The sequence below is a fragment of the Rhineura floridana genome, chromosome 18 (assembly GCF_030035675.1).
Source record: "Rhineura floridana isolate rRhiFlo1 chromosome 18, rRhiFlo1.hap2, whole genome shotgun sequence".
Classification (NCBI taxonomy): Eukaryota; Metazoa; Chordata; class Lepidosauria; order Squamata; family Rhineuridae; genus Rhineura; species Rhineura floridana.
Window position 1 is genome coordinate 29,372,832 of NC_084497.1, and position 25,876 is coordinate 29,398,707.

The window sequence follows — 25,876 nt, forward strand, 5'->3', positions numbered from 1 at the left end:
CCGTACGCCAAGATAGGAGAAATAAAGACTAGAAAAAAATAATCAGAGTTATTTGACCATCCACACCTAGAATTTATCCCTCTTCCCTAGGTCTGGCCTGTGAAGAGAGAGTATTGGGGTCCCAGAGAGGGAGTTAAGCCAGGGTGAATTTGGCTTCAACTCAGAAATAAATTAAGATATTTCTTGATATTTTTGTGGGGGCGGGGTGGAGGAAGCAGCTCATTTATTTCTGGGCCAAAACCATCATGAGCCCCAAGATTAAGGGAAATCAAGGATATTCCACTCTCTTGATTTAATATTATTTTATTGGGAAGAGCCCAATAAAATGAGAGAGACAGAAACCAGCTGAAACTTTTTACTTTTATTTTTAAAGGACCTCAAATAATACCCTTTTACCACAAGTCTGTCTGGTGACCCAGACAGCTTGGAAAGAAGCAAAAATCCTGGAGAGGAGGGAGAAAGGGAAATCCTAGGATGGAACCATTAGAACCAGAGAGCTGGAAAACACCTGAAACGGTCATCTAGTCAGACCCCCTGCCAATGCAGGAAATCTGAGACCACAGCAAAGCCTCATAGGTTGCCATCCAGCCTCTGTTTAGAAACCTCAAAGGCAGAAGAGCCCATCACTGTCCAAAGCAGCCAATTGTTCCATGGTGGAGCAGCTCCTTCCCTCAGGCAGTTCTTGCAAATGGTTAGTCTCAGTTTCCTTTTTTGCAATTGGAATTCTTTGGTTCAGGGCCTGCTCTCCAGAACAACAGAAAAGAAATTTGCTCCATCATCTCTGTCAGAAGTGGGGAAACTTTGCCAGCCCAAGAGCCGCATTCCCTTCTGGGCATCCTTCCAGGGACCACGTGCCAGTGGTAGGCAGGGCCAGAGGAAAAAGTGGGCAGAGCAACTAATGTGAATGTTACCTTTGTACAGTTTCTACACACACACACACTATCCAGGCAAGCAGAGGCATTATGATTAGAGCTCAATGACACATGCCAGCCAGGTGAAAACATTTGCAGAGGGTGTGAAGCAAGGCCGGTGAAGGGTATGGCCTGCTGAGAGCGTGGGGGGCCAGGCAAGTGCCTGGAGGGCCAGGCACAGAGGGCAGCATTTGGCCCACGGTCTTGAGGTCCCTAACCCCAGGTGACTTACACAGAGATACAGAATCGTAAATTGTAAAAAAGTTAAAATACAGAATTACATCTCAGAGAAAGCTAGATCCCTCTGCTATAGCAAACTCTGCACAAGAGAAATTCCCACAACCATCACCATAACACAACCAAAGTAGCAGCCTCAGGCAGAGCATCTCCGGGTAAGGCTGGGAATGTCCCCTCTCAAAGACCCTGGAAGCCTCTGCCAGTCTGTGTAGGCAATACTGAGCTATATGGACCAATGGACTGACTGATCGTACATTGCCGCTTCCTACGTTCACTTTGATTAGTAAGAAGCATTTCTAGGGTGCTTAGCCCAGTTGTCAACATTGATCCAGATACCCCCGCCAGCCCTGCCGCCTCTTCATTTGACCCTGAGATCTTTTGTGCCTCAGCCCACCGCAGACTGCAGCCAAGAGAAAGGGCTCGGGATGGGACACCTGCTTTGCATGCAGAAGGTTCCAGGTTCAGTCCTCAGCAGCATCTCCAGGTAGGCCTTGGAAAGATTCCCTGTCTGAACCCCTGCAGAGCTGCTGCCAGTCAGTGCAGACAATACTCAGCCAGACTGACTCATGATCTGATTCGGTAGAAGGCAATTTCCTGTGTGCCTAACAATCAAAACCCGTCAGCCAAAAAGAGATTAATTCTCAAACCCTGAAAACTGTGCCGCTGTTAGAACTAATAAAGCTCTCAAAATAGTGAGTGGGGTAGTTGTATTTACTGGTCTTCTCCAGGAGGAACCCTAGTAAGTTTCCAGGGAACTCTCCAGTCCAAGGCCTCTGTTTGAAAATAGCTAATCTAAGCCAATAACAGCAACATCTTAAAGCAAGCTTTCCCCCTCTGCAAGTCCTCTTAATTGTGAAAAAAAAAGCCTGCTGCTTATGGTGTGGGGAGACTGGCATTGGACTCTCTCTCCCCCTCCAACCCCACATTCAACTTTAATGTCTGAACAGCTCGACACCAGCTGATAGAGGTGCACGGTTTCCAAAGAGTATATTAAAGCCCCCATTCCTTTGGCAGTGCTAATCAGGGATCCAAGCCCCTTGGGGAGTCAACAATGATGATTAACCATGTTAAATATAGCCCAAGATTTGCCAGAGCCGAACTTAGACAGCATGAATAAAACATCCAAAATCCACATTCAGGAGTCAAAATTAAACCTCGGAATGTTTTGGCTTTCCACACAGCAGTCCATCAGCCACAATTATGGATGGACTGGACAGGCTATTCCTTCTTATGTATCTATGAATTCATTCATACTGCTCCAGTGTGAGGACAGAGGCGAGAAATTTAAGATTCCCCCTCCCATTCTTAATTGGAATGCAACATCCAGTTTTAGAGTTACAGCCATAACTGAGCCAATTGAGTTATCAGTGGGCATTAGCCACAGTGCTTCCATCAGCACCAGCACCCTTGGGGGAGGTGTCAGGCCCTGGTTCTCTAGCAGGACCCATCACAATTGCTGTCCTTGTCTGCTGGGTCTTGGTGCTCACTGGGAATTACAGTACTACAGACTGGCATGGTATGACAAGCAAATATGTTGAATCAGGACAGTGGACAGCTCCGAGCAGGGCTTGCTGGCTGAGCTTTGGAAGATGCTGCTTCAGCAAATGCCCAGAGTCATCTGAATGCTTAAGGAGGCTGTTGAATCAAGACCCTGGATAGCTCCCAGTGGACCCTGCTGGGTGAACTAGGGAAGTTGTTGCTTCAGCAAAGCACCAGTCATCTGGCAAGGCTTTTCCCCTCTTGCTCCCTGGGAAAACTGTCTGTAACACTTAAAGGGCCCATGGCTGATGCTGGACCTGTGTGGCTGTGGAACAGGAGAAGGTACAAGGGAGTCATCCCCACGGTCTGAGATGGTGGGAGAGCCATGTCCTTAAGATCTAGATGACATGAAAGGGTGCTTGAGGGTTACATATGCACACACACGCACATGGAGTGGGGTGACTTGTGGGTCATCTGAATTATAGTCCTCCTTGGGGTGACACTAGGATGTGGGTGCTGGAGACATGACAGGTACCAGCCCTAGGCCAATACACTAGACATCTTAGTAAAATACTACATCAGGGGCAGAGTGGGTGACTAAAATGTCAGGCAGCATGCAGCTGCCCAAGGAAGAACCCACCACTGCATACAGGAAAGCCCACCAGCAGGTTTCCGTGTAGGAGGTCTCTGCTGCAGATTATTTTGCCAGGGGCTTCTTCAAATCTGGTGCCAGCCCTGATTAGCTAAATGGGATTTCCATGTCCAGAGCCTCTTAATAACAGGTGTTGCGAGTCAAGAGGAGAGGAGAGCTCCTTTTCCTTTATGCCCTGCTGGTGGGGTTCCTTGAGGTCTTCCTTGAGGACTAACTCAGGCTCATTTATTTCAATGGGTCTACTACAGGACATGGACTGCCTTCAAGTCAATTCTGACTTATGGCAACCCTACGAATAGGGTTTTCATGGCAAGTGGTTTACCATTGCCTCCCTCTGAGGCTGAGAGGCAGTGACTGGCCCAAGGTCACCCAGTGAGCTCCATGGCTGTGTGGGGATTCGAACCCTGGTCTCCCAGGTCATAGTCCAACAGCTTAACCACTACACCACACTACTACAGAGCTGAATACAAACCACTGTGTACAGTTTAGGTCAACACACCTCAAGAACAGCTGAGGAAGGTGCAGAAATGAACAGCCGAAATGGTCATGGGGCAATGAGGAAAGGTTACAATGTTTGGGACTTTTCAGATTAAAGAAAAAGCGAGTAAGGGTTGATAGAGGCATATAAACTGATGCATGGCAGGAAGGAAGAGCATAGACAGTTTTTTCTCATTCTCTCACAATACTAAGCCCATTAAGGGCATCCCATGAAGCCAAATGTTGGGAAATTCAGCACAGACAAAAGAAAGGTCTCTACACATCACTCAGATTAAACTATGGAATTTGCGTGCACAAGATGGCCACCCTCTTGGAAGGTTTCAAAAGAGGCTTCGATACATTCATGGAGGAGGAGAGGGCTATCAATGCCAACTAGCCACAATGGCTATGTTCTACCTCCACTGCAGGGTTAGTATGCCTCCTAATATCAGTTTCTGGACATCACAAGTGGAGAGAGAGGTGTTGCATTCAGATCCTGCTTGGGGGCTTTCCATGGGTATCGGATTGGCCACTCTGAGACTATAGGAACAGAGGAAGCTGCCTAACACTGAGTCAGTCCCACTGGTCCATCTAGCTTAGTACTGTCTACACTGACTGGCAGTGGCTCTCCAGCATTTCAGACAGGAAGTCTCTCCTAGCCCTAGAATCACAAAATCATAGAGTCTGAAGGGGCCTCAAAGGCCATTGAGTCCAACCTTCTGCTCAATGCAGGAATCCAACTTAAAGCATCCCCGACAGGTGCCTGTCCAACTGCCTCTTAAAGGCCTCCCCCACCACCTCCCTAGGTCATGGCCCCATTGCCCTACCACTCTAACAGTTAGGAAGTTTTTTCTGATGATCAGTCGAAATCTGGCTTCCTGCAACTTGAGCCCATTATTCCGTGTCCTGTACTCTGGGATGATCGAGGAGAGATCCCGGCCCTCCTCTGTGTGACAACCTTTCAAATACTTGAAGTGTGCTATCACATCTCCCCTCAGTCTTCTCTCCTCAAGGTTAAACATGCCCAGTTCTTTCAGTCTCTCCTCATAGGGCTTTGTTTCCAGTCCCCTGGTCATCCTTCTTGCTTTCCTACTTGGGAGATTGAACCTGGGACCTTCTGCATGCAAGGCAGATGCTCTACCACTGAGCTACAGCCCTTCCGCAGACAGGATTCTAGACTATGTGGGGGTCCCTTTGGCCTGATCCAGCAGCCAGGCTCTTCTTTTCACAAGATTCCAAGGCTGTGATTGTGTGTACTTTTGCATAGCAGTAAACTCTGTGGGCAGCAGTTCCTAGAAATACAAGCAGGGACACTAATGGGATTTATTTCTAAGTAAACAAGCCTAGGACTAAATATTAAAGTTACTCAAACCGATCTGAAACACCAGCAGTAAGAGCAAATTGATCGACCAATGCTAAGCTACATTAGGAAAAAAAATCTTAAAACACGAGCTATGGGGAGGGAACAGGAACAGATGAGGTTATGCCTCAAGTTTTCGAGGGTAATTTAATCAGGCAATTTGAGGGCTTCTGTTGATGGGAAAGTTATATTGGCAGGAGATTTTAATGGCATTTTGAGAGCTAAATTAGATAAGGCCACACACACAAAAATTATTCTCAATTACTGCCAAAGGTACTTTGCTGTTCTCTTCTCCAGGAGCATAAGGGATTCCTTATTATCCATAAGGACACACCCTATCTCATCTAATATTAAGAAGAGACCTGCTGGGTTAAATTGAAGGCCAATCTAGTATAGCATCGTGTTTCCCACAATGACCAATCTGATGCCCCCAGGAAGCCCTTAAAGCAGGATATGAAAGCAGCAGGACAGAGATAGGGATTCAGAAATGTCCTGAGAGTTTCATGGTATGAGTGTTTCAAATGGGGCATGTCCCATCGCCTTGGATAGGAGCAATCCTGAGCTAAAGGAGACCTCAGAGCAGGATCCTATTGCTAGCCCCAGTCCTGATGAAGTTCTAGGTGAGTCGACAGGGACCAACAACCCTCTCGAGACCACCCCCAGGAATGATACCATCCTCAAAGATGCTGCTGGGTTGCAGGGAGGGCCGCAGGTCAGTGGCAGAGCATCTGCAAAAGGTCCCTGGTTTAACCCCAAGCATCTTCAGGTAGGGCTGGGAGTATGGCTGGGAGAAGAATTTGAATCAGTTTGCATTTAAAGGTGAACTTACCTAATTCATATTTCCTGAAATAAGATGCGGACCGAAACACAGTCGTCCTTCAAAATCTGCCCTCCTCCGAATTTTGCAATGCATTTCTCCAGGTAAGTAACGTACACAAAAATTCACTTGCTAGAAGGAAGTGCATATAACGTATAAAAAGTTTGCATTATGCTAATGGAAACTGCTTGCAAAAATGTATGTTAGGCAAAATGCATACAAAAATGTATGTATCAAAAGAAATTCATACTAAAATACCTGGAAGATCGCCTTACCCCTTATATACCCAGTAGATCGCTGCGCTTTGCAGGTGAGGGCCTCCTGCAGATACCATCTTATCAGGAGGTCCATTCTGCACAACATACTAAGTGGACCTTTAGTGTAGTGGCACCTTCCCTGTGGAATTCCCTCCCCTTAAATATTAGACAGGTGCCGTATCTTTTTGGCACCTATTGAAGAAGCCTCTTTCAACAAGCCTTTTAAATAGAGACCTTTATCCAAGTCTGTGTCTGTGCTGGAACTGCTGTTTAAGATGTTTTTAAAGATGTTTTTAAGATGCTTTAGAGTGTATTTAGTGGTTTTGTTTGCTGCCCTGGGCTCCTTACAGGAGGAAGGGCAGGATGTAAACTTAATAAACAAGAAAATGCTGATGATTTTTTCAAGAGAACTTTTAAGAAAAGGCAAACCAATGTGGAAAAGTGAAAAACTGAACTTAAGATCAGAAAAATAATTGAGAGAAATCCTGTCTGAAATCCTAGAGAGCAAGGGCCATTCAGTGTAGGCAAGCTAGATGGAGCAATGGTCTGAGTCAGCATGAGGCACTTGCTGTGTTCCTACACTCCGCCTGGTCTCAGGTGTGTCCAAAGACCAATTGGCAGCATGAGGACAACTCTCCCCAAGTCTTACTCATGAGGAGTGCTATGGATCAGGACCCAGACGGCAGCCCAGGAAGGAGTGAGGCAGCAACACCAATGTCCAGTCAAGGCCTAACCAGTGCTGAAACAACATCTGATCTTGCCTGCTCTCCATGTTGGACAGATCCTCTGCTCTGCCAAATCCTCTGAATTTTAACTCACCAGACTGCTCCTGACTGGAAGGATATTGAGCCACATGGCAGGGATGAAATTGGAGAACAAAGGGAATTCAGAAACATACGGTCTCTGTGGGGGGGGGGAGATTTCGTTTAGCTCTCAACAGCTTTTACTATTGATTAGACTGGTAGAAACATTGAAAAAGTTCTCTAATTGCTATTACAACCAAGATAAAGGAAATGTACAGTGGCAAGCATTTTATTTTTTTAAAAATGGTGACCACTCTCTCTGGCCAGATTCTCCGAAATGCCAATGAACAGGCATGAACTTCCAGTATAATTAATCTCAATAAGCGCAGAGATAAGGATTCCGAAATGTCTTGGGAGTTTTGTGGAATGAGTATTTTCAAATGGGACAGTTACATCCAAACAGAGAGAAAGGTTTAGCCCATTTGGCGAAGGAAACTTGCATTAAAGGAACTTGGGCAGATGCAAAGGTAAGAGAAGGCAACAACTGGAGAGCAGCAATAGCCTGACTGAACCAGGAGGTTACTCCAACGTGTGCTCATTTAGGAGCAAAGGATGGGGGAGTGTGCCCCCAAATAGCCCTTAAGACAATCACATTGCAGTAGCCGTCACAATTCCAGCTCAAAAGGCACAGTTTCCATCTTGCTTAGAGTTGAATTTCAAAAAGGACATTGAGGGCATCAGCAGCCACACAGCCTTTTAATGAGTGTCTAGGGGAAACAAACATCCAGTCTCTGCCCCCCACCCCCCAGGTCAAATGGCCTTTGCTGGATCTGTCATCAGTAATATCTGATCCCTGAAGACTTCATCCCATACTGAAGGCCTTTTTCCAAAGGCTAACAGGCTCAGGAAGAAAGTGCAATGAGCCAGTTAAAAACAGCATCGGTTGCTATCCTTGGCACTCAAACAAGAAATGCCACAAAATGTTGCCTAAATCCAGTGTGAATTTGGGGGAAGGCCTTTAGTTATTTATTTATTTTACACTGTTGGAAGGAAAGTCTGTTGGAAATATGTTGCCATGGCTATTCAGGGGAGCAGACAGGGCTGCCGCTCGGTGGCAGAGCATCTACTTTGTAGGCAGAAGGTCCAAGAATCAGTCCCTGCTGTCTCCAGGTAGGGCTGGGAATGTCCCTTGCCTGAAACCCTGGAGAGCCACTGCCAGTCAGAGCAGACAATATTGGGCGAGATGGACCAATGGTTTGACTTAGTACATGGCAGCTTTGTATGTTTTCAAGGAAGGGACAGAATGAGGTGGTGGATCACCTGCTTTGCATGCAGAGGGTCCTCAACATCTCCATTTAGAAAGGAATCAGGCAGCAGGTGACAGGAGACACCTCTGCCTGAGATCCCAGAGATCTGCTACCAGTCAGAGTAGACAATACCCGACTAGATGACCTGACAAAGCATTCCAGAACGTGGTTGGGTGCAAAATTCCATTAAACCCTACGGTGATCATGGTTAGGATGTTTTACAAATGATGTAATGATTTCCCCCCCAAAAGATAGGGTTGTACCCAATGCTAATCCCATTCAGAATAGACCTATTGATGGTAATGTGCATAAGGATTCACACACTTATTTTTCCTTGCCAGCATTGGGGCTTTCTCCTCCTCCTGAGAAATTTTAAGAGCGATCGAAATAAGGTTCTGTTCATTTGTTCCCTGGCAGATTGCTCCTGCCTGTTTCTGCAAGCCAGTTGCTGAGTTACAACCCCTACCCCCACCACACACACACACACGAGGAAGGAAGGTTTCCCCTCATTTAAGAAGAAAACCCATCCAGCTCACAAAGGACGCCATCAATGCCATTTTCCCAAGAGAGAACAATCAGGAAGTGGGGGTGCCAATTACCAGACTCTCAAAGAACCTGAACACAGAGCCAGGAATTCTTGCCCACACCATTTAAAAGAAAGAGGATGAAGGGAGAATGTGTCAGCCCAGCAGGCTTTGGAGAGAGGAACAAACCTGAACACCAGCCCCGGCTATAGAAAAGTAAATATCAGCCCACCCTGTAAGGTTTGCACCAGCTTTACGCTACATGCAAAAAAGGTCCCAGTTTCAATCCTTGGCACTTCCAGGTACGGCTGGGAGATACCCCTGCCTGAAACCCTGGAGAGCTGCTGCCAGTGTGGACACCACTGAGCTAGATGGACCAAGGGTCTCACCTGGAAAATACCCTCTCTGGGATCCAAGGCAGCAGCTGCCAGTCAGCACTAGCAATACTGAGCTAGGTGGACCAAGGGTCTGGCTTAGCATAGCGAAGCTTCCCTGGGTTTCTCTGTTGCTTCCATTAAATCATCCTCCGGTTAGCTCAACTTAGACCAAGGCTTTCAGACAACTGCAGTCAATGGTGCCCATTGGGACTGGTAGGGCAGAAAGCCAACAGGAGGAGGAGTTTTGTCTCCATCTTCCTCCCTGCTGAGGTCTAGAATGGCAACATTGAGACTTAGGAGGAGGCAGAAGCTGAAAGCCGGTGCCTGCCTTTCTCCCCCCCCCCCCCAAACTGGATGCAAGTAAGAAGGCAGGCCGGTGGGGGCTGTCTTGACGAGTGCCATTTGTCCTAATGGACCAGCCTTCCGTGTTTCAAGGAAGGGCTGCAGCTCCTTGGCAGAGCACATGCTTTGCATTGAAAAGGTCCTAGTGGAAACATTGTAATGCAACTCAGCTTGCACAGAGAGGGTGGTGGGTTTGCATGGGGGAAGAATAAATAAACAGGGGAGCCTCCACGTTTCCTAGACCTGGCTGGGCTGACATTTGTCCAGGTGCTAGACTGCTACTCTTAGGGTTCGCCAACCTCCCTTCCTGCCCCTCCGTTCTTCTTCACCCCACCCTGAGAGAGGAGACACCTTTTCCCTTTGTACCTCTCCTGCAGAGATGAAATAGCAGGCACGGCTCTTTGCATCTCCAATTTCAGTTAGCAGAACTAGGCGCTTTCCTATCCAGTAGATATTTCCTACAATAAATGTAAGCTCTCTTCATTTATTATACCCAGGATAAACTCCTATTGGTGCCACTGGGAGGAAGGGCAGGATAAATATATAAATATAAAAATAGGAAATAGACTGCCTTCAAGTCGATCCCGACTTATGGCAACCCTACAAAGAGGGTTTTTTATGGTAAGGGATATTCAGAGGGGGTTTACCATTGCCTCCCTCTGAGGCTGAGAGGCAGCGACTGGTCCAAGGTCACCCAGTGAGCTTCATGGCTGTGTGGGGATTCTAATCCTGGTCTCCCAGGTCATAGTCCAACACTGTAACCACTACACCACACTTGTTTATATAAATATATAATTACATTACTGTACTCCTTTGACAAGGATCCTGTTATAGTTCAGTTTCTGCCAGCATTCAACTACAATACTAACAGGTTGCAGGTTCACTATCTTGCTCTCCCGGGATGGAGACAGGGGACATTCCCAGCCCTACCTGCAGATGCCAGGGACTGAATCTGGCACCTTCACTGAGCCACAGTCCCAGAAAGCACAACGCAGATATGGCACATGGGGGATCCCCTCAGTGTTTGTTGTTTTCTGACAGGCACCCATCAAAGGGGCCTGCTTTGAAGTTGGGGCACTCCAGAGGGAAGCTGTCTGCATTTTAATCCCATTCCACTATTTGCTCCACAAGGAAGGGGTAAAGACATAAACAGCACTTGCAGCTATCTTTTTTGTCTCAATGTAGAATTCACAACAGCTATAGGTTAAGAAATGGATTTAAATTGGATTCAGCTTTAAACGCTCTATGTCCCAGCACCACTTCCCTCAGCTTTGAAGCAACCAGTTGGGGCGGCTAATTAGAAAAGCAAAACCAGTGGAAGGTCATCATCTCCTCTGGACACGGGCAGGGAACCTGGAAGGCCACCAGATGTTGTTGGGACTCCAGCTCTCCTAATCCTTGGCCATGCTGGCCAAGGCTGATGGGAGTTGAGTCCAGCATCCCTGCCTAAGAATCACATCTGGTTTGGGCCTCAGGGCAGGGGGACCTAACCGGGTGCCCTCCAGATGTTGGGGACTACACCTCCCCATCAGTCCCGGCCAGAAGGCCCCATGGTAGGGGATAACGAGGGGTGGATTGCACAATAGCTGGAAGGCACCAGGTTGACTCCCCCGCCTTAAAGCATCTTCCCCATGATGTGGCAGGATGGGGGAAAGAGAGGCCAGGACAGGGAACAGAAGGCAGGCAATTGCGCTTCCTGTCCCTCTGCCCGCCTGAAGCCACTCTGAGTTTATTTATTTATTATTTGATTTATATCCCACCCTTCCTCCCAGCAGGAGCCCAGGGCAGCAAACAGAAGTGCTAAAAACACATCAAAACATCGTAAAAACAGACCTTAAAATACATTAAAACAAAACGGCATGTTCAGCTTCTGTCATCCCCAGATTCATTCCGATGGTAACTTAGGAGTATAAGAAGAGCCCCATAGCTGGATCAGGCCAAAGGGGGCCCATCTAGTCCAGCATTCTGTTCCCACGGGCCAACAGGATGCCCCACTGGGAAGCCCCCAAGCAGGACCCGAGTGGAACAGCATTCTCTCCATTTGTGTATTCGGAGGCATTCTGCCACTGACAGTGAAGGCAGAACAGAGCTGTCATGGCTAACAGCCACTGCTTGCCTCATCCTCCCATTTGTATCTCTAACCTGCTTTTAAAGCCATTCACGTTGGTGGCCATCACTGTCTCCCGTAGGAGCAAATTCCTCTGTTTAACTCTATGCTGTGTGGCAAGGTCCTTCCATTTCTCTGTCCTGAATCAGCCAACAGTTGGCTTTCATCAGTTTGGTTCGAGTCGGAGGAGACTGGGATGAAGGCAGAAATTTCCAGCAAAGGAGATGCTGCAGGCCTGCCTCTCTCTTTCTCTCCCTGGCCCAAATCCAAGCGGGAATAAGAAGCTGTTTAAGTAGACTGCAGCTCTTTGCAAAGTCTGGAGGAAGCAACTGGGACCACACAGCCTGCATGATGATGAGGCCTCTTAGTCACACAAATGCCAGAGCCCAGGAGGAGCAGGAGACTGGGGAGGGCGAATTCGGTGGCATCCAAGCAAACGGCCAAAGAAACCACTATTTTGCCTTAAGAGGAAAGAAGACATCCTCTCCAGACATCCTTCCCCCCCCCCACTGTGCATAAGAACACTGGAAGAGCCAAGCTGGGTCAGGCCAGCAGCCCAGATAGACCAGCCTCCTGTTCTCACAGTGGCCAAGTCCATGCCTACCAGAAGCCCACAAGCAGGGCCCGGGTGCAAGGGCAACTCTCCCCTTCCGCCATTTCCAGCAACTGGTATTCAGAAGCAGGCTGCCTCCAATTTTGGTAGCAGAGCAGAGCCATCAGGGTTAGTAGCCACCAATAGCTTTATTGTCCATGCTCATCCATGATGATTTGTGCTCATGATGGTATCAGGGCAATTATAAGCATACTGTTTATGCCTACAAAAGTCTCAGTGGGGACATAACTGCTTCGTTTCCAATTGGTGGGTGCCCCATAGCTTCCTGCTGACATCCTGTAAATGTTCATACCACAAATGATTTGGGGGGGGGACAGGAAGAGTTGTCCCACTTTTCTTGCACTATAGGGCAAGAGTGCTGCCTCTAGATGGCACTACAGCAGTAACACTGGGGAGGCATCACAGAACTACAGACTTGTTTCTCCCCAAGGAAATGCAACCCCATCTAGAACATGCCATCTCCCCATCTCGTGAGCTTGAAAACTACAGTCCCTAAAAGTCCCAGAGAAGGGGGGGAGAACAGTTTAGAAATCATCCAAAGTCCAGCAACATCTAGAGCAGCTTTTTCTAACCAGTGTGCCTTCAGATGTTGTTGGACCACAACTCCCATCTTCCTGACCATTGGCAATGCTAGCTGAGGCTGATGGGAGTTGTGGTCCAACAACATCTGGAGGCACACTGGTTGGGAAAGGCTGATCTAGAGGGCCAGTTGTCCCCCATCCCTGCATTAGAAGACAGAGTTCTGAATTCTGGAGGTAACTGGGGGCAGTAACGGCAAGTGACGGTCTTGTTCAGGAATAGGGAATCTGTGGACCTCCAGATGTTGCTGCACCCCAACTCCCATCAGCCAGCCAGCACTGTCACCAGTCAGGGATGATAGGAATTAAAGTCCAGCACCATCTAGAGGGCCTTGGTTTCCCCACCCCTGCATTGGAAGAAGGCAGGATTGAGCTGGAGGTAACTAAGGGCAGTGAAGGCAAATGACAGTGTAGTTAAGGAACCTGTGGATTTCCAGATGTTGCTGGACTACAACTCCCATCTGCCTCAGCAGCTAGGAGAGCCAATGGTCAGGGATGATGACGGGAGTTGTGGTCCATCATCGCCTGGAGGGCACCACATTGGCTCTTGCTGCCACTCGTAAGACATTCAGTTCCCCACACTAATACCTAACTAAAACTGGTTTGTGCATCGCCTCAATAAAAATTAAAAGCATGATCCATTTATCAGACATTCAGAAAACATTACCTCAGGGCAAGCATTCCTAATTTCCCCTGTAAGCTGTTGCACAGTGTGCTAAGATTGCTCTTCCCCGGAGCAGAGAGGAGGAGGAGGAAAGCAGCCAGGCTATGGAAACAGCCTTAATTTGCCCCTTTTGTGTTGAAACAAGAGCGCAAGAGAGACTCTTCCCTCGGAAGGAGAGATTGTTCGCCAGTCACAGAACAGCAAGTCTGTGGAAACCTAATCACTATTATTAGTACAAATATTATAGCATCCCCACCTCCGGCTCCTCTCTCTCCACTAGACCTCTCGAGATTCCCACATTGAGGGTCCAACTCTGAGTGACACTCACCAATTGACTCTTATTAAGACTCCAATAATGTCTGGGAGATTGCGGCTTTGATCGACACGTCGCCGTACACCCGAGGTCAACGGCATTAGGGAAATGTAATTAGACTAATAAATTCTTGGCGATTTTTCCTCCCTCCCTGCTTAAGAGGAAGGAGTGGTAGACGTTGCCTCATTAACAGTGGCGGGCTCAAGTGCACAGCACTGTTCACCGGCTGGGAAAAGGCAATGACTGCGGCAATGCCTAACCATTTAACCCAAAACTTTTTGGAAGAGGACAAATTGCAGGAAGGGCCATAGCTCAGTAGAAGAGCATCTACTTTGCATGCAGAAGGTCCCAGGTTCAATCCCTGGCTGCATCTCCCTTCTCCTGAAACGCTGGACAATACTGAACTAGACAATACTGAACTAGATGGACCAATAGTTTGACTCAGTATAAGACAGACTCCTATGTGACTTCAGCTCAGATTGGGATTCAAATTTTAATTTTGTTTCAAATTCCGAAGGCATAGGTGGGGGAAGTCAGCCCCGGAACCTATTATTATTATTATTTCTGTCCCACCCTTCTACCCTACAATAGGGCACTCAGGGCAGCTACAACAAAATAGCATACATATATAATAAAATACACAATAAAAACACAAACATTACAGTAAACTAAAATGCATAAAATGCATTATGCATACACATTTGCAGTATTTGCCAGTGACAGGGCTCAATACGTCCTCAGCCCCTCCTGAAGTTGCCCTGAATGTGTGTATCCTTGCACACTCATCCCACTAACGTTTCCTCTCTAGTTTTCATCCTTGCGCTGTAGAGATCAATACTATCAGCTCTTAGAGAAGCCTCGCCCCAATGAACTTACAATGCAGACACACACTCTTCGTGTGGTGCTGATTCTGGTACTCTGATAGTACCAGTGCGATGCCAATAACAAGCAAACAAAATATTATTATTGATGCCATTTATATAAAGTATAAATATAGGTCTGGTTGCCAAAATGTGCACCAAAAGAACAGTTGACAAGCAAGCAGTATTTGGGATTATAAAATAAATTATTATTATTTATTATAATCATCATTAATTATATTGAGTTGTGCCCAACGCTGATCTTACTCAGAGGAGACCCATTGAAATGAATGGCGATGACTGAGGTCCATGCACTTCAATGGGTCTTAAGTTTAAGTGCACTGAAATGAGATTTTAAAAAGAAAAGAAAACACAGAGAGGTGGAATCAGCCAGATCTCAAAAGCAGCCAAGACCAGATCCTGGAAGCTCCACCACAAACCTGCCAGTCTGAACTCTGGTCCCGCCTCTGAGCCCCAGATATGACAGCCCCGGCAAGCAGGCCCAATGGCTAGGGATGGCCATGGGAGTTGTAGTTCAGCAACCTCTGGAAGACCAAAGGTTCCCCATGCCTGCGCTAGAGAGAGAAAGATGGCCAAATCAGGTGGCAAATGGCTCAAGGGCATGGAGCACACAGAGCTGTGCGTACCGCGCAATTTGCTCTGCATGCCCCCACCCAAGCCAGGGGTTGGGGAATGTTTAGCCCACAGGCCAGATTGGGCCCACAAGGCCATTTGGAACAAGCCATGCCCACCCGTGCCCACAGATGGCATACATGAAGCCGGGTGTAAGGCAAGTAAGAGCAGAGCTTCCAAGGCATAATCAGAAGCTTAATGCAAGTCCCCAGGGGTTTCTATCCTGTACCAAGGTGCTCTGCTTCAGGATGGCAAAGTAGTTTCCACTGAATGAAACCCAGAGGTTCAAAGCCCTTTTGAAAGCAGCCTCACGCTGCTCTCTGGACCTCTGGCTTTCAGAGCTGCTTGCAAAAGAGCTCCAAACTGCACTTGGAAGTTCTGACAATCCGGGCTTCAAAGCACAGCATCACCCAACATTGTAATGACGTCCAACAACTGGCAGATGGGCTGCCCTGCCCACCTGTCAAATTTGGGCCCTCCAGGTGTAGGAAGATAAGGATCTGGCCTGCCAGGCAGAAAAGGCTCCCCACTCCTTCCCGAAGCCAGGGGCTCGCGAGGGCAGTGGAAGAGGCCATAGTATCACCAGACTTGGAGGAAGAATTGAGCTGCCAGCCTGGTTGGCTTTCGTAGGTGTGACTGGGGTATGTGTGTGTGTGACATCTTCTCTTTTGCCTCCAAGAGCAAATTTCTTGGACTGGCCCTGCTATTGACAAAGTTGTATCACTTTCCCTGACTCCATATATGGAAACATAATTCTGGACATCAGCCGTAAGCAACCTGACCGTCAGGTCTTTAAGTCAAAACATTTTGCATCCAACAATGGCATTTCAGCTGATTCGGGGGAGGGGGGGCTAGAGAAACAAAGCAGTCATCTTTGCCTTGAGGCTAACTCTGTCCTTAACCAGCATGTTCTACCACATCCTTTTTTCTTTTCTCCTAGTCATGATCAGATAGAAGAAAAGCGGCCTCCTAGGTGGGTCTAAAAGGCGAGTTCCAGATCAAGAAGACTGTCCCACCCCAAGTCCTGCAAGAACAACTTAAGTCACGATGCGCCTGGGGCTGTGGCCCAGGAGCGGCATCGATTACCTCACTCAGTGTTTCATGCACATTGCAAAGGCTTCTTCATCTCGAGAGACCCCCAGCAACTCTTCCAGCAGCAATCAGAGCTCTCTCTGAGGTCGAGTCATATCTCTGTTGCGTGCACAGGAGGTGGTGTAACTAGATGGAGGAAGACAGGCTCACCTTAAGGCCTCTGAGTTGTCATCTCAGCTATGTAATGAACACCACTCACAGCTCGTACATCGGAGATATAGGGAAACAACAGCACCCACCCAAAGGAGGATGCTCAGGGCAACCAAAGTTTGCAGAAGTATTTTTTAAAAAATTATAAAAAGCCCTTAAGGGGGGAAATCCCAAAAATAGCTTAATGAGGACTGAGCATGCTCAGTGGCTATGGGGAAATTTGATTCAGTTCTCACTGAAAAGCGAAATTATTTGATTCACTCTTTCCAAAGCATTATGCAAACCAAAACACAGCCCTCCTTTGAAATTCAGCCTTCTTTGAATTTCGCAATATGGTTCCCCAGCCAATTAATGGGCACAAAATGCACACCTTGGGGGTAAAGTGTGTGTGTGTGTCCAAACGCATATATTCATGAAAACAACACACAAAAATGCATTACATTAGGGGAAATTGCTGTGTAGAAACACGCCTATTAGGCAGACCTGCATGTAAAAACACGTGTATTGGGAGAAAATTGCACTAAAGTTTATTTATTAAATTCATATCCCATGTATATTAGGAAAACATTGCATGAAGTTTTATTTATTAAATTTATATCCCACCCTTCCTCCCAAATGTTCATGAGGACTTTGTTTTAACAACATGAACTGACGTGGAAATCTGGAGTACTGAATTTAAGATTAGACAAATGAGAGAAATCAAAATTCACAGATTTGCCCACCCCTAGTAGCGGCCATGGTATATTGACTTATGGGGAAGGATATGCAGAAGGCCTCCATTTGACCACTGAGACAAAAGTGTCCCACCCACCCTCGTGTCTTATAAATGGAGAACTTCAGGAGACCCTCCCTCAGAAGAGGATCACCTTCCAAATCATCACACTGAGCCTATTTCAGGACTTCCAACCTCACAGTCCCAAAATGGGGGCGAGGGTGGAGAGGAATACCAGCATCTCCTTCTGTTTTGCACTGAAAGAAGAGCCTGAATTAATTAATTCCTTCTTAAGCACTCAATCGATCACCCTCACTTAATCAAATGAAGAACAGAATTGAAATAATGGCAGTTGTGGCAAAGTTATCATTATCTGCAGGAAGGTATTGCTAAAAAAATTTATAGCCGGCCATAAAAAGGCAGGTCTTTAGCTGACAGCCAAATTTGTATTATGGAATTATGATTCCTCTTTTTCAACCGAAAGAAAGGCACACTGAAAGCAACCTCAGCTCTTTAGAGAGCTTTGCCCAACACAATAGGTGGTTGTCAGCTATTTGCGAAGGAGTCTCCATGTTCAATGGAAGTTCTTCAGATGTTTGCATATTTTATGAGGGCTTCAAGCTTACCTCTGGTTACTTTTTCGCCGTTGGTTCCCAACACTCCACAAAGGCAGGTCCTCTTATCCTCACAACAAACCCGAGAGGTAGGCTTGCCTGAGAGATGGTGCCACCCAGGGAATGCTGTGGCCAAGGAAGGATACACAGACATCACCATGGTCTAAATGCAATGTACTCTACCCGCTTCATCATGTTCTCTTGAGTTCTTCAAGCAGGACACTCCAAAACTGGACCTCACAGTTACTCTGTCGGCTTTGCTGGTCCCCAGTTTGGTCAGGAGGAGAGGTAGCTCAGTGGTAGCTGAGCAAACGCTGTAGCTCAAGGGTGGGGCACCTGCTTTGCATGCAGAAGGCCCCAGATCCAATCTTCGGCATCTCCAGGTAGGCCTGAGAGAGACCCTCAGACTAAAACCCCAGCTGCCAGTCAGTATATTGCTGAACCTGGAACTTCCTGCATATCACACTTAGGTTTTACCACTGAGCAATGGCCCTTCCCTTTAGCCAAGAGCGGGAGTCTTAGGCCACCTAACTTGGTTTTACCATCAACACTGGCTGGCAGCAGCCCTCCAAGCTCTCAGATAAGTGATTTTTTCCAGCCTTAGCTGGAGAGGCCAATGGGGATTGAATTTGGGACCTGCTGCCTGCAACGCAGGTGCCCCACCCTCGAGCTACCTCACCCTTCCCTGAGCTGCCATTCTTTCCAGAAACTTCAGGGGTCCAGCATTGGGGGTGATGGGGAAGACACCCACCTGGCCAGGGTCCCCTCTCCCCCTCCCCTCTGGCACCACCTATGTCACCAAGCACATCTTGGAACACCCATCCTTGTGGCATGCAGAGGGTTAATTGCTCCCAGGTATTAATCCCGCACGCACACGCATTGCAATTCATATCAACCTGTGCATTGTTTTGGATTCCCCTTTTGCCATTCAATCAAGCTTAAATATGCAACCAGGGTGGGTGAAGGGCGCAGGCTCCTTGAATCATTTAGATTTGGGGGGGGGGGGCAGAGAGAATGAACAAGGCGGCGACTCCACACGCACATCACAGCTCTCAAAACTTCAAGAGCCAAGCAGGGTACACAGGAAGCTGCCTTAGCCCGAGTCAGACCTTTGGGCCATCTACCTCAGAATTGCCAACACTGACTGGCAGCAGCTCTACAGGGTTTCAGACAAGGAACATTCCCAGCCTTACCTGGAGATGTCATTGGGGTTTGAATCTAGGGTGCTCTGCATGCAAGCCAGGTGCCCTGTCACAGACCTACTGCCATTTCCCTAAAATGCAAGTAAGGTTCTAGTCCTCGTGGCTCTGAATAAAGGGATGATTGAAAAGGAAGCTTCCTTGGATAGCCACTGCCTGGAAAGGAGATGCTGATCCCCTTCAGGAGGAAAGGCTGGATATAAATTCAGTCAATTGAATTCTTCTGGGAGGAAGGGTATAATAATAAATAAATAATAAATAATAAATAATTAAATAATAATAATAATTAATAATAATAATAATGGATGTTTGGCCTGATGTATCAACCCTGTTCTGACGGACTCTTCAGCAACAAAAATGCAGTTGCCTTTGAACATTCAAGTGCATTTGCCTTAATCGCAGCCAGTACACATTAGGCCGGCTCAGCTTCTGGATCAGAGAGTAATAGAGAGCTTGAGCCGTTGCATTCCTTTTAAGAAAAAAAGACACTGAATCAAGCCAGGCTCATGAAGAAGAGCTCTGCAGGGGCGGAAAAACACCCGTTTCCTCTTCCCAAGGGTGCCAGAGAGGAAGATTGGGGAAGGGGAGGGGTCAGGTTTGCACAACTTAATAAGGAAGTCTGTAACCTTATTTAAAAGTCACTTTCGCTGCTAACTGGAGGCGCCTTCTCCCCCTCAGCCCCATCATTTCGTCGTTTGTACAGCTCTTTTTATTACTAGTAATAACTCTCATAAATTCCTCGACAGATGGAAATTTTATTTCTCTAATCAGTGGCATTTGACGTACCAGGGAGAGGAGGGAAAGGGGGCTGGGGATGAAAATGCTGTAGCAGAGGTTGGCGTTGGGGTGGAGGGGGGTGGAAGGCGCAGAGGGAAGCAGAGGGTGACTGGCAAGGCCAATATACAGAGAGATATAGAGATACGTCTCCACTGCGCCTTTGTCTCTGCCACAGCACAAGTCGCATCTGGCCATTGTGAGATCCATTGAATAAAGAGATTTTCCCCCTTTCCTGCTCCCATAATGCTAGCACTTTTGGGGTCACCCAAATGACACTGACTGGCAGGAGTAGATTCAAGAGTCAGCCGAAAGTATTGCCAACTTGCAGAACTCGCTGCAACAGGATGGAGCGACAATAGCCGCTGGCCTGAGTGGCTTCAAAAAGGGGGAACTGCAGAAATTCACAGAGATGCATCTTTCAAAGGCTATTTGATTCCTGCAATGCATTATACATGGGACTGCCTTTGAAGGCAGTTTGGAAAGTGCAGTTGGTGCAGGGCAAGACAATCTGAGCATATAACACCTATTTTGGCTCAGCTACACTGGCTACAATTACTTTCCTGGCTCATGCAGCTCAGGACCCCAATATCTCAAGGACCAACCGTCCCCACAAGAACCAACACAGAGCCTGTATTTATCATCTGATGCACTTCTCTGTACATCCTCTCCAAGGGAGGTGCAGAGGGTGAGGACATAAGAATGGGCCTTTCCAGTGGTGGCTCCTCCCCTTGTAGAATGCTCTAAGCACGCCTAGGGCCCTCACTGACTGTTTTTAGGTGCCAGGCAAGAACATCCTTATTTATTAAGGCTTATGGCTCTTAATTGGGAGGGTAGTTAGATATATCAGTGGCCTTTGCTAGGCACATCCGTTAAATGGGGTGGGTAGAACTTTGCCAATATTGGCTGAGTATTTTATTCCTTTATTGCTGTTTTCATATCCAGCTTTAATGTCTTTGTTATTTTTATTTTTACTGTGTAAGTTGTTTTGAGGCACTGGAGTGCAAACTAATGATGATAATGCTTTCATGGCTCAGTCCACGTTCAGATGCAGTGGACCTCAGAGCCATCAACAACAAGAAAAAGCCATCTTCATATTCATCTTATGAAGTTCCTAGAAATACCCGACTAACCACTAGACTAGATGGATGCTTCCTCTGATTGAGGAAGGTGGACTCTCATTTTTCAAAGCCATCCACGTTGGTGGCCATCCCTACTTATAAGAACATCAGAATTTGCCCTGCTGGATTAGGCCAATGGCCCAATTAGTCCATCATACTGTCCTCACAGTGACCAACCAGGTGTTCCAAAGGGAAGCCCAAAAGCAGGACCTGAGTGCAGCCGCAGCTCTTCTCACTTGCAATTCCCAGCACTGGTTTTCAGAGGTATAATGTCTCCAGCAGTATAGGCAGAACATAGCCATTGTGGCTAGTAGCCGTTGATAGCCTTCTCCTCCATGAATCTAATCCTCTTTTGAAGTCTTTCAAGTTCTTCAATGGGTCCACCAACAGCTATCAACCATGAGAAGCTGTTCAAAAGCAGACTGCTTCTCTCAGCCACAGTTGCTAGCTTCTGGGCTTCCTGTAAGCATCTGGCTGGAAAGTGCAGAGAGAGAGAAACTTCCTTGAGACAGGTCTTTGGGACAGATGGCGAGACCTGCAGGCGCCTTAATGTTGCTCATCCACATTCAGCACGTGGACAGCAGACTGAGGAGGAGGTCCACACAGTCAGATCACCTGGCCACAGTCACCCACACGATGGTGAGCTGGATTGCATTCCTAGCTAAGTTTTAGCCATTGGGTTGCATCCAATGTAAGTCCTACTCAGGGCAGACCCAGTGAAATTAATAGACATGGCTGACTTAGGCCCTTTAATTTCAATGGGTCTACTTCTGAGTAGGACTTAGTTGGAAACAACCCAGCATTTCTAAGTTGGAACTGATGCATACAAGTTAACCTGTGCAAATTTAAATGCAAGTTGTGTCCTCTTATGGGGTGGGGATGCGCAAGTGCCTGGATGCATAGGGGAGGCCTGTAGCTCAGTGGAAGAGCACCTCCTTTGCAGGCAGAAGGCCCCAGGTTCAACCCCTGGCCGCATCTCCAAATAGGGCTAGGGGAAATTCCTGCCCAAGACCATGGAGAGCTGCTGCCACTTGGTGTAGACAATACTGAGCTCAATGGACCAATGCTCTGATTCAGCATGAAGCGGTTTCCTATGTTCCTACACACGCGCATGAACACACGCTGCACTGGTGCCAAGTTCATTTCAGTTAATCGGCTTTTCACTTGCTCTTTTGCATTCCAAATGAGCACGAGGGACAAAGCACTGATTTTAGGTGTGCAGAAGGGTTGGGGGGAGATAGAAATTTGACTCATCCTCTTGCTGTTGGCAGTTCACCAGGGATCAGCAAGTCTTAGTGGAGCCATGGAAAGAAGCAACTTAGATACAGATGAGAAGTTTCATTTGTTGTTCAACAGCTGCACAATTATTCCATGGTGTTACCGCTCCCCCCCCCCCAAAAAAAATCTCCTCTCTAAGAGTCAAGGTGCTCTTAACTGTGGCTATGATGCGCTCATAGATCCCCAAAATCCATTTTTCTTCTGCAGAAAGGAGAAGCAGGGAGGTAGAAAATTCTCCCCTCCCTCTGCTCAGCTAATGCCATGCTTGGCTCGGCACACCTTAGTAACCGGATCTAGATAATGAAAGCGGAGCTTTGCGCCAGGCAGGACTGTGATTAAGGATGGGCCTTCCCCACTGTCGAGGAGGGATTTCTCGTAATCCGTCTTTATGGAGAAAAATGGGCTCGTTTTGCAGGTTAACGCTCCAACAGACTGTCCATTGTACTGTGAAATGACAGGGTTTTTAAAAAGGTCTTGTTTCACACAGTAAATAACTCAAGCCGGCCGCCTGTTTACAAGCAAATCCCTAACCCTCAACTGTGTTCCTAGCTGGTGACTACACAGGGGTTGGAGGCCCTGGCTTGCAAAAAAAAGGTGGGATTAAGGGCCTTACAATTTAAGGCCTGAACACCCCCCTCCTCCTCGCTAACTCATCTGTCCTAGAAAGAGTTAGAAGAGGGTTGCATGTCAGGGATTAGCCTGGGAGGCAGACAAATGACTGGAACGGTCCTGAATTAAACCAGTGAGCTGGCAGAACCCATTTGACAATGGCTGCCATCTGGGGCACCCCAAAATATTCCTGGATGAGTTTCATTTTTTGAACTGGGACTGCTTCCCAAAATGGCAAGGAGCGAAAATGGAGATGCTGGGGGAGGTTTAAGAGGGCCTGCCTAGCCTTCCACTTCAGAAACCCCTGGCTTTAACTTGAATTCTCTTCCTGATGTTTTAAAGAGCCCAAATGCCCCCGTTGCCTTCAGAATCCCATCCCTGCGGCTTCCCAAGTCACATTATTGACAATTACAATCAGATGTCCCAAGAGCCGAGCTTGAGATGGGCCCACCGCATACTTTGCAAGACTGTCGCTCCTCTGCACCCTAACTAAGCTCACCTTCAAATATCTCCCACCCCAGCAGATAGGCGGTTGACTGTGTTATGGATATGCAGAGATCCTCAGCATCTGAGCTGCATGTGTGCCAGTGTGTATATTTACCCAAGTAGCAGGCTTTTACCCTGCATTGAGATCACTGAGACTTAAGACTTAGTAAAATAAGAAAAAGCTACTTTGTTTATAGAAATACATAATAAATAGGAAAGGCATACCTAGTCCCAACTAAGTTGGAGGTGCCATGCTCAGACTTGGGTCTTGCCCTCATGGCTCTGGAGAGAGAACAAAGACAGAGATGTCTCCTCTCTCCTTGGACAGTCAAAGAAGAAGACAAAGGAAAGAGGGGCAGGTCAGCTTCCCTGAGCATATCAGTTTACAACAAAAGGAAGTTAGGCAGAGAACAGCACAGGTAAAGGTAGGCAAGCCTAACCAGCTGGAAGACCCTAACTCTATCTTCCTTCAAAACAAAAGAGCTCAAACTTTGCAAGGCCTCTGTTACACTTTGCTAAACCAGAGCTGCAAAGCACACAGCTGCTAAGGGCCTTGCAAGAGATCCAATGCCAGTCATCAGAGCAGGAGGAAAATGGATGTTCCATTGAATCCATTTAGCAGTTTTTAAAACAGACCCACTCAGAAGGTGTTAAGAACTCACGAGTGCATTCCAGAAACCAGACTGGTTTTTTGAACCCAAGGAGAACTCTGTAACAGCGCTAATAAGCCTCACTGCGCATGCACAGAGATTTTAGGGGCAGCAGCAAGTTGACAATACCATCAACCAGGCAACATGCCAGAGGCCTCCACGCACTCCACAAGGCTCACAACCACTTGGGGCCCATCAAAGTTGCATTAGGCCTTGTCGGACCCATAAAAGCAGGATCTGTCCTTTGATGTAACACAGGGACCTTTGTTAGTGTGTCTGCGTGTTTTACAGAGAATAGTTCTCTATTTTAAGAACTGTCAGAAGGCAGTCCTCTCTTTGAAGGTTTTCTCTCTTTAAAGGGGAGTGTCTGGTCCTAATTGAGTGTAAAGATAACTCTATCGCATTGGCAGCCCTACTGACTACAAACCCTGATTGGCTATGCCCAGCCTCCAATTACCAGTTGCTAGGAAAAGTGGGGAGAATGCTGTTGTGCTCAGGTCCTGCTTGCAGGCTCCCAGCTGGGGCGTCTGGTTGGCCACTGGGAGGGCATGATGGTAGCAGGGCTCTTCTTACATTCTATGAAGGGGAAACAGCTAAAGCCTTGATGTAGCCCATCAACTGCTGGCACCTGCACTACAGACTGAGCAGGTACACAGGCCAGCTTTCCAGTTCTCCTCGCTACAGTAAGGTGGACTTTATTTCTGGTTGAATCATGATGATTCTTTCTCCATTTCATCTATACATATATAAACACACCATAAGGCTCTGGGGCTGTTCAGATTGCTGTAGGCCTATGTTCCAGGTGCAAACTGTACGCAAGCCTATGCCACCCCATGTCCTGTTTGCTTAGTGAGCCATGTCACACTCAGTGGGTGCCCTCAGGGGCCAGGGGCCCTGTCCCAGGCATATAAGCCTCTTGCCACAACACTCACCAAGGAGAGGAGGGTCAAAGGTGCAATACAGTCCAAACAAAGCAGGGTCAAGCACAGGGAATCAATTCAGGTCCAGAACACGATCCAGAGGTGAGATCAGGCAGCTGTGCAAGATCAGTGCCACAGGAAGTGACTCGGCAAGGAAGAGCACCTACATTTGGGAAAACAGAGCCAGCAAGCTTCTCTCAACCATAGTTGCTAGCTTCTGGGCTTCCTATAAGCATCTGGCTGGAAAGTGCTCAAGAGGGAGGCATTATGTACTCTTGCCTCCTAGACTGCCCCCACCCTAACCACAGCTGTTGATGGTGAAGGAGCATTGAGGATTGCTTACTCACAAGTAGGCCCCTTACTCATGAGGAGTATGATGACTCTCGTATCCAGCTAAGTTCTACTCAGAGTAGACCCACCGAAATTAAGACCCAAGATACTCATGCCCATTAACTTCTACTCTGAGTAGGTTTAACATTGCACACAACCCTCTGAGGTCTCTAGATTATTTATTATTAGAATTTATTACCCACCCTTCGCCCCAAGGACCCAGGGCGAGTCACAGCACATCTAAACACGTAATTAAAAACAGTTAAAAGCAACCTAAACCACATCACAGAAGATTGGGTAGGTCCTACAAATATAGATCTCGAGGGTCAAAGGCCAGGGTTAAGAGGCGCATCTTCATCTTTCTCCAAAAGTTGTGCAATGAAGTTGCCAAACACAGACGCATGCTGTGCTTTTCCCCTTTGACACAGGGATTCTTGGAGGGGGTTCTGCCTCTTCTTCCTCTGGCATATCCAAGGGTCCTTCAGTGGGGCTCCCCTCCCCCAGGGCCCATCAAAGGGATCCTTTGCCCTGGTCCCAGGGGACACTGCTTGTTCCCTGAGGTCCTCAGTGTGTGGCGTGCCTGGTTTGTCCTCCAAGGAGTCTGGGTCTGGTATTGGGTCAGGCAGGGCTAAACAGTGACAACCCAATCTGCCATGCGCTGCAGCGGATCAGGGTCTCTCTTGCAAGACA

At 47.5% G+C, this 25,876-nt stretch overlaps 1 long non-coding RNA gene across 2 annotated transcripts; it reads right to left on the reverse strand.

The window, feature by feature from the left end:
- Positions 1 to 671: 671 nt before the first annotated feature.
- LOC133372494 (uncharacterized) lies at positions 672 to 25,077 on the reverse strand. 2 transcript variants are annotated; one of them, XR_009759498.1, is made up of 5 exons: positions 24,869 to 25,077; positions 17,832 to 17,945; positions 16,338 to 16,469; positions 5,946 to 6,065; positions 672 to 739 (listed from the first exon to the last, which is right to left on the reverse strand). It is a non-coding gene; the product is annotated as an uncharacterized LOC133372494 (long non-coding RNA). The 2 variants fall into 2 exon arrangements; XR_009759497.1 differs by lacking the exons at positions 672 to 739; positions 5,946 to 6,065 and having other exon boundaries at positions 14,501 to 16,469.
- Between the last annotated feature and the right edge of the window lie 799 nt (positions 25,078 to 25,876).